Here is an 8306-nt window from a genome sequence, read left to right on the forward strand (position 1 = left end):
ACCAATTCCTAGTTTCACTGATTCTTCACATAGTTTTTTAGTCACTATTTTATGAAATAAATTTTATGCCTTGGCAGTTATTTAATTCTTTCTATTCTTTGACTTTGGGTTTGACTTGTTTTCCTGTAACCTTGAGCCACATCATTAAGTTAGTTGAAATTTTTCTGATATTTTAGTTTAAGCACTCAGCTATATTTCTCTCTTAGAACCGTGTTGCTGTTTCCTAAAAATTCTTCTAAGTTTTGATTCATTCTATTAACTTTTTGATTATTTCTTTAAAACTGAAGTGCTAATGGCTAAGTAATAAAACATAGAAAGGGAATTAAAAGGTGGAGAAAAGAAACAGAGGAAAAGCTCATGTGATAAAATGTAAGAAACAATAATGAGGCCTTACAGTGGTGGCACATGTCTTTAATCCCAGCACTTGGGAGGCAGAGGTTGGGGGATTTCTGTATGTAAGTTCGAGGCCAGCCTGGTCTACAAGAGCTAGTTCCTGGACAGCTAGGGCTGTTACACAGAGAAACCCTGCCTCAAAAAACCAAAGAAGAAAGAAAGGAAGGAAGGAAGGGAGGGAGGGAGGGAGGGAGGGAGGGAGAGAGAGAGAGAGAGAGAGAGAGAGAGAGAGAGAGAGAGAGAGAGAGAGAGAGAGAGAATAATGGGGAGAACACAATAAACCAAGCACAAAGAATTAGGAATGATATAGCAATGCTTTTTTTTTTCTTTTAAGCTTTTGCTTATTTGTTTTCAGTTCACTTCATGGTGGTGCAGCCATTTTAACCCAAATAAGTGAGTCCAGACCAGAAAGAAGCACATGCAAGCTGAGCCTTTCTTTCTGGGGGCCCAGGTAGGATTCTATACATACAAAAACATTGGTAGAATGGTTTGTATGTAATAAGCCTGGAAATTAAAGCAGTGTCATACCCCATCTCACACTGCCACATATACCAGCATGTCCTGTTACAGGTTAGATGTTCTTCCTGTGTAGGTGTGATGTGGGAGATCTTTCCTGAATTTTCAGAGAATACCGAACACTCAGACTAAAGCAGCCTCCCATTCCAGCACAGGGCTCAGGACAATCTTGTGATCCTGATTTCTCTGCTATCATTGTTCTCTGTCCTAGAGACCAACTAGTCTCTTTTCTTTCCTCTGACTAGCATTTCAGCTGCAGACATTCCAGTCTAAGGATGCCTGACTTTGCTCTTCAGTATGATTACACTTCCCACCAAAGCAGATCCATGTCCATGAATCCGAGGGTCAGCTACACTGGGTCCACACTCTTCCTTTTCTAATCATTTGTTTGGCCAATGTAGAGAGGAAAGCCGAGGCTTGAAATCTCCAGTGTTCTTGTATTTACATTCTCATTGTTCCCTCTTAGCTTCTATGAACATAACAACTCAGCCATTCCTGCCTCTTGTCTCTGATTCAGTTTTCTTCCTTTTAAGGATTAACAATGTTTTCTTTGTTCCTCCACTCTACAGGAGGAAATTCACATCTGGTAATATAAACATAGTAAAAATCCTGTAACTCTGGAGATTATAGGTCCCAGCATAGAAGATACTGCCATTGTTTTGATATATGAACATGTCTGTCAAATTTCTTTCTAATATTTATGCTTAAATCCATTGCTTATTTATGGCAGTTGTGTCATTACTACACTAGTAGGCACATCTTGGGTAGCTTGTTGATAGTTTAACATGCAGTTTTCACTGGAATACTAGTTAAAGAATCAATTTGACTTTCAAATGAACATTATTAGTTATATTGAATCAGCTGAATTATACAGAATACTTGTATTAAGTCTGCAATGACAGGCCTTTTTCTGATTTAAACCCAGTGATGATAAATTTCATGTTATGTGTACATTAGCACATTTCTATTTTAGGACAGACTCTTAACACAAGTCCAGTAACCTATATGAATGATACTATGTAAGTCTGACAGAAAGACAGGAACAATTCATCAGACACTATAAAATACCATTCCCAGTTTGTCAGACATTATGAATGGAATAATTTTTAACAATTATTGTTTCTCAAAAAATATACATTTCACACTGGGAAGTGGTGGCATACACCTTTAATTCTAGCATTTGGGAGGCAGAGGCAGGCAGATTTCTGTGAGTTCAAGGCCAGCCTGGTCTACAAAGCAATTTCCAAGACAGTTGGGACTGTTCTACAGAGAAATCCTGTCTTGAAAATCAAAACAAAATAAACAAATAAAAATCACTTTTCCACATTAAAAAATGTACTCAAGTAAAAGTAAAATACATAAAATTACTTTTGAGGGAAAAATATCTTAGTATCTCTAGAGGATAAATCTGCCTGTGGCATAATGGAATAATCCAAATTTCTTTTATGAGTGGGGAAATGGTTAGTGCAAGAACTTTCCAGATGTAATGGATCTTTATAAGAACAGTGATTGTTCGTACAAATTCATGCAATAACCAACAAGAGTGTTAGCAGTCCCACATTCTTTCCCTATTATAAACATATAAATTACTGGCATTATTTAGAAATGTTAGTTTCCCACTCCTGTGTGCTTACCAATATGACATAGACATAAGGGATACAAATTTAGGACTACTAAGATGGCTCAGTGGGTAAATGTGCTTGCCACCAGGCTGCCCATTTATTCATGTTAGGTATAATCTAAAACTACTCTACATTTCTTTTTAAATTTTTTTTTATTTTTCAGATTATGATATAATTAATTTATTTTCCTCTTTTATTTCTTCCCTGAAAATCCTCTTATATGTGACTTTTTTCATTAATTTTTATTACATAGACATACACACATATACACTTTGTGTATTTTTAAATATATAGTGCTCAATCTGTATGATGTTACTTGTATGCATATGTTCAGGGCTGATCATTTAGTATTGGATTAATCAATTTGTGTGCTCTTCCTCAGGGAAAACTATTTCTCCTGCTCTCATCATTCCTTGACTGCCTATAGTTCTTTATGTAGGATTGAGGCCTCCTGAACATTAATGTAACCACTTGGCATGCATGTTGTTATTCTTATTCAACATGTTTACACAGTCACGTTGGTGATGGGTGTAGCATCTGACATTCCTAGGAGATACAATCTCATAGTAAACTCCATGTTCTTCTAGCTCTTCCAATCTTACTGCCTGCTCTTCCACAATGCTCCCTGGGCCTTAGGTTAAAGAGTTGTGTTGTAGGACTGGGCTTCAGAACTCTGCGTTTTGTTTGGCTGCGGTTTTCTGTAATGATCTACATCTGTAGCAAAAAGAAAATTCTTTTATGAGGGGCAAGGACTACACATATATGTAAGGACAGATATTTAGGCTATACTTAGGGATTATACTGGTTTAGTAAAGTGGTGTGCTTATGGTTCTTCCAAGATTCATGATTTCATTTGCCCTAAGTAGATGGCTAAGTTTTCAGTTCCACTCATAATGTTTCTCTTGTCCAATAGGCCTTAAGACCAACTATAGAGCTGCTTATTCCCACCAAGTATGTATGCCACAACTTCACCCTTGTGTGTATTTTGCCATGCTAGTCGTTGCTGTGATTCATAGGCATCACAGCTAGGTAAGGCTGTAGTTACTTCCTTTCTTTGGAAGCTTGCATGCTGCCTTCTGATACCATGGAAATTAGTTCTCAGGAAGGAGTCTTTCAGGCCAGTTCCAGATCAGGGCCTTCTGGGTCTTGCTTCTGAAGTACACTGTGTCTTCAGCAATAGGAACTTCTTTTCCACCTCTGAGGGGCCACGACAATGTCCTGTAATTTAGGGGGAATACCTTGGACAACCCCGACCAACAGCTGGAAAGAGGGCTTCTTATCCCTGGTATTGGAGTCTTTGGCTCTTGGAGGGAACAACAGAAACAATTAGAAATTTTCATTCAAACTATATATGTACATTTACACACATATATGTATGTATGCACATATATATGTATTAGTTTTTTTTAGATGACTGAATGATTCCTTATGGCATTTTTAGACATCCTGTTACTTTACTCTCCTTCTTTCTCCTGTATTTACCCCCCCACCACCACCAATAAAAGCTCACCTGTTTTTTCCATTTCCCTCTCAGATCATGTATACCATTATCTTTCTCTGCATTGCAGCTGCCACCCTGCAAGCCATTGTCCATTTTTATATTCCTGGTTTCTGCAGTTAGCCCAAGATATATACTCATACATGAGCATTTGAAGCTAGGAGGTGCATATGAAAGAAGACATCCAACATTTGTCTCCTAGGGTCTGGGTTATTCACTCAATCTAATCTTTCTTGGTTTCATTCAAAGTTCATAATTTTATTTTCCTTTTAACAAGTGAATAATATTCTATAGTGCATATGTGCTACTCAAAGGCCTTTTTTACTTTTATTAAGGTAGTAACTTTTTAACTTTAAATCAATTTATGTGATTTATACATTGATTGATTTGCATATATCGAACCATCCCTGAATTTCAGGGATAAAGTCAACTTGGTCATGTGGTGGATAACTTTTTTTGATATATATCTGACTGCATTCTGTTAGAAAGTATTTTATTGATCATTTTTAATCTGTGATCATCAGGGTTATTGGCCTATAGGGTTTTTTTTATTTGTTTGTTTGGGCTTTTTTTGTGTGTGTGTTTTGTCTAGCTTTAGCTGGCTTTGGTATTAGAATGATAGGGGCTTTTGGGAGTGCTTTTCTTTCTATTTTTGCTTTTGAATAGCTTGGGAAGGATTAACCAAAGAACTTCTTTAAAAGTCTCCTTGGCGTCTGCTGTGAATCCATCTGACCCTGGATAGTTTAACTGCAAGAAAGTTTTTATCATTTCAATTTCCTCATTTACTATGTGTTTGTTTAGGTTTCTCCTTCTTCTTCTTCTTCTTCTTCTTCTTCTTCTTCTTCTTCTTCTTCTTCTTCTTCTTCTTCTTCTTCTTCTTCTTCTTCTTCTTCTCCTCCTCCTCCTCCTCCTCCTCCTCCTCCTCCTCCTCCTCCTCCTTCATTTAATTTGGCTGATTTAGCTGGAAATCATCCATTTCTTTTAGACTTTCCAAGTTATTGTATTGAAGTACAGGTTTTTGAGATATTCCTTTATAATATTGGAAATTTCTTTGGTGTCTATTATAATGTCTCATAGGGTTTTTTTTTCTGATTCTGTTTATTTGGGTCTTCTTTTTATTTCTTTTGGTTAGTCAGTCCACAGATCTATCACTTTTGTTTATTTTCTCAAATAATCAGCTTTTGTAATGAGTTTGTATTGTTTTCTCTGCTTCAATTTCATTAATATCTGTTCATATTTTATTATTTTTTTTGCTATCACCTGGGTTTAGAATTGTAGTTGATTTGTCTTTATTTCCCACTGTTTTTTTTTTCTTTTTTTGAGTTTTATAATTGTCTTAGTCATTCTGTGAAGACATACCATGATCTTACTTGGTGTTCAGAGGTTTAGCTAATTATCAGGGCAAGAAGCATGGAGGTACTAAGGCAGACATAGTGCTGGAGAGGTAGTTGAGATTGTTATATCTAGATAGGCAGGCAGCAGGAAGACAGAGAGAAATTTCAAAGCCCACCTCACTGACAAACTTCCAAAAAGGCCTCACACCTACTCCAACAATGCCACACCTCCTATAGTGACATTCTCTAGTGTCTAAGCATTCAAATCTGTAAGCCTATTAGGCCATTCCTATTCAAACCATTGCAATCGTTAAGTCATTTGTATGTTCTCTTTATGATTAATAAGAATGATTATTTTTATTATTTAACAAATTTTGAATTAAAATATATTTTTATCATATTCATCCCCTTACCCAAATCTTCTACCCCTCCCTACCCATGCAATAAAACAAGGCTCATATGAACTCAGAGAGACTAAAGCAGCAAGCACAGGGCTTAAACCTGTCTGCACCAGGTCCTCTATACACATTACAGCTTCTAGCTTAGTATTTTTACAGAACTCAGGAGTTTGTGAATTAGTGGGTCTTTGACTCTTGTTACGCTTTCTCTCTGTTGAGTTGCCATGTCCAATTTTGAAATGATAGTTTTTGTTTAATCTTACTATATTTTAATTTGTCATGTTGGTTGTTAACTCCTAGCAGCCTGTTCTTTTCTAATGAGAGACAGGAAGGAAGTGGGAGGAGTAGAGGGAGTGGAAATTATAATGGGATCTGATATTTGAAAAAATAATCTATTTTCAATAAAAAGAAAATTGAAAACAATGCTTATTTTTACTGTTTAAAACCATTTTAAAATTTAAATATATTTTGATTCTATTCTTCCTTTCACCCAAGTACTTGCTGGTCCTCTTCCCTTCTCTTCCCACCCAACTTTAAATTATTTCTCAAGAAACAAAACCCAGCTGGGCGATGGTGGCGCACGCCTTTAATCCCAGCACTTGGGAGGCAGAGGCAGGCGGATCTCTGTGAGTTCGAGACCAGCATGGTCTACAGAGCTAGTCCAGGACAGACAGGCTCCAAAGCCACAGAGAAACCCTGTCTCAAAAAACCAAAAAAAAAAAAAAAAAAAAAAAAAAAAAAGAAAAAAGAAACAAACCTCAATAAAATAACAACCCCTCAAAACAGAGAAAAATGAAAGAAAATGACATTCATAAAGAAAGAAAAGAAAAACAAACAAACAAACCCCACCAAACTCTAACCAAATAAAAGAAGACAAAACAAAACAAAACACACTGTGTAGTCCATTATATGTTGGCTAACTACAACTGAACATCAGGCCTGCCTGAGGTGGTTGGTATACCCAGTGTCATTCTATTGGAGAAAATTGCTATTTCTTCTCCTATATGGTATAAGTGACAGTTAAGTTGTTAGCCTTTACCATAGTGGCTAGTTTTCATAAAATATAGTAAGAAAAAGCAAAAACTATCACATCATATTTCAACAAGACAATCCAGCAAAAGGAAAAAAAAAACCCAAGAGAAGGCTCAAGAATCACAGACCCACTCACTTGTACATTCAAAAATCTCATAAAAACACTGAACTATAAGCCATAATACATATATGCAAAGACCCTGGCGTAGACCATGCAGGCTCCATGCTTGCTGCTTTAGTTTCCATGAGCTCGTATGTACCTTGCTCTGTTAATTCAGAGGACCATATTCTCTTTTTGTCCTCCATCCCCACTCTGACACTTAGAATCTTTTGCCTCCTCTCCTGTGTGATTTTCTTAGCTCTGAGGGAAGGAATTTGATGGCGACCTCTAATTTAGACTCTCTTTCTCTCTCTAGAAGGCACTAATTTAGTCTAGTCCTCCCCACTTCTGGATCTTTAAAAGTTATCTTATGTAAGTTTTAAGCATAGTATTTTCAAAGGCTTTAAATGTCCATAGTGAATCTTTGTGTTTCCTGTGATTCTAACCTAAGATGCCCAAGCTGTTAGATAACCATTCTCCTCAACTCTTCACCGCTGAATGACTTCCATTTAATTAATGTTTCTATCTTCTAAACGGGTTCTGGTCACACTGGTCCAGGAACTGGGCTTCTTACATTTTGGATCTCTCAATTGTTTTGACATTGTTATTATATTATATCATCACCACTTGTTCCTTGTATCTGGCTGTCAAATATTTTGTAGATATGGATTTAAACCATAACAATGAGAAAACTTACATTTTAATATTCCAGATTTCTAATTCCATGGGATTGAGGATATTTCAAAACAGTTTGTAAAATCACACCAGAAAGACAAAGGCTCTGAAAACCACTGTGCCTGTACTAAGAATTTGCACAGGCCAGGGCCACCTTGACATAACTCAGGTGACGATGGGGAAATGTCCATCTACTTCTATTTCTAGCTGGGTATGCTTATTATTGCTAATTCCTAAGGATGGAAAGTAAAAGTCCGAATGATTAGGATCATAAAAATTCAATATAGCAGTTATTTTTGTGCTGACCATATAAAGAATTTCCAAAGCATGAACAAGCATCTGAATGATACATTCAAACAGTGTGTTCTGAGATTCTCTAAAGTAAGCAATATCTAAATAGACTTTAATTCTCAAACATATCTATATCTATCTATTTATATTATGATAATTGTTAAATGGAGCTGTTAAATAGGAAAACTGTCTTTTTTTTTCCTGCTTGAGACTTTGAAAATACATGGTCTTATTGGTATCTGCCAAGAAATACTTGAATGTCTTGATTTCTGTCTGAATTGGTAAGAACCAACTGCAATATCTGATATTTACATGTGATTACCTTCCCACACACAAATAAGAACAGAAATGCCTAATGGGGGAATATGTTAATAAATTCCATAAAAGAAGTCGAGAGCCATAACTTTATATTTAGTTTTTAATCAGCTAGAACACAAACATAACTTA

Source organism: Chionomys nivalis, chromosome 1 (genome assembly GCF_950005125.1).
Source record: "Chionomys nivalis chromosome 1, mChiNiv1.1, whole genome shotgun sequence".
Classification (NCBI taxonomy): Eukaryota; Metazoa; Chordata; class Mammalia; order Rodentia; family Cricetidae; genus Chionomys; species Chionomys nivalis.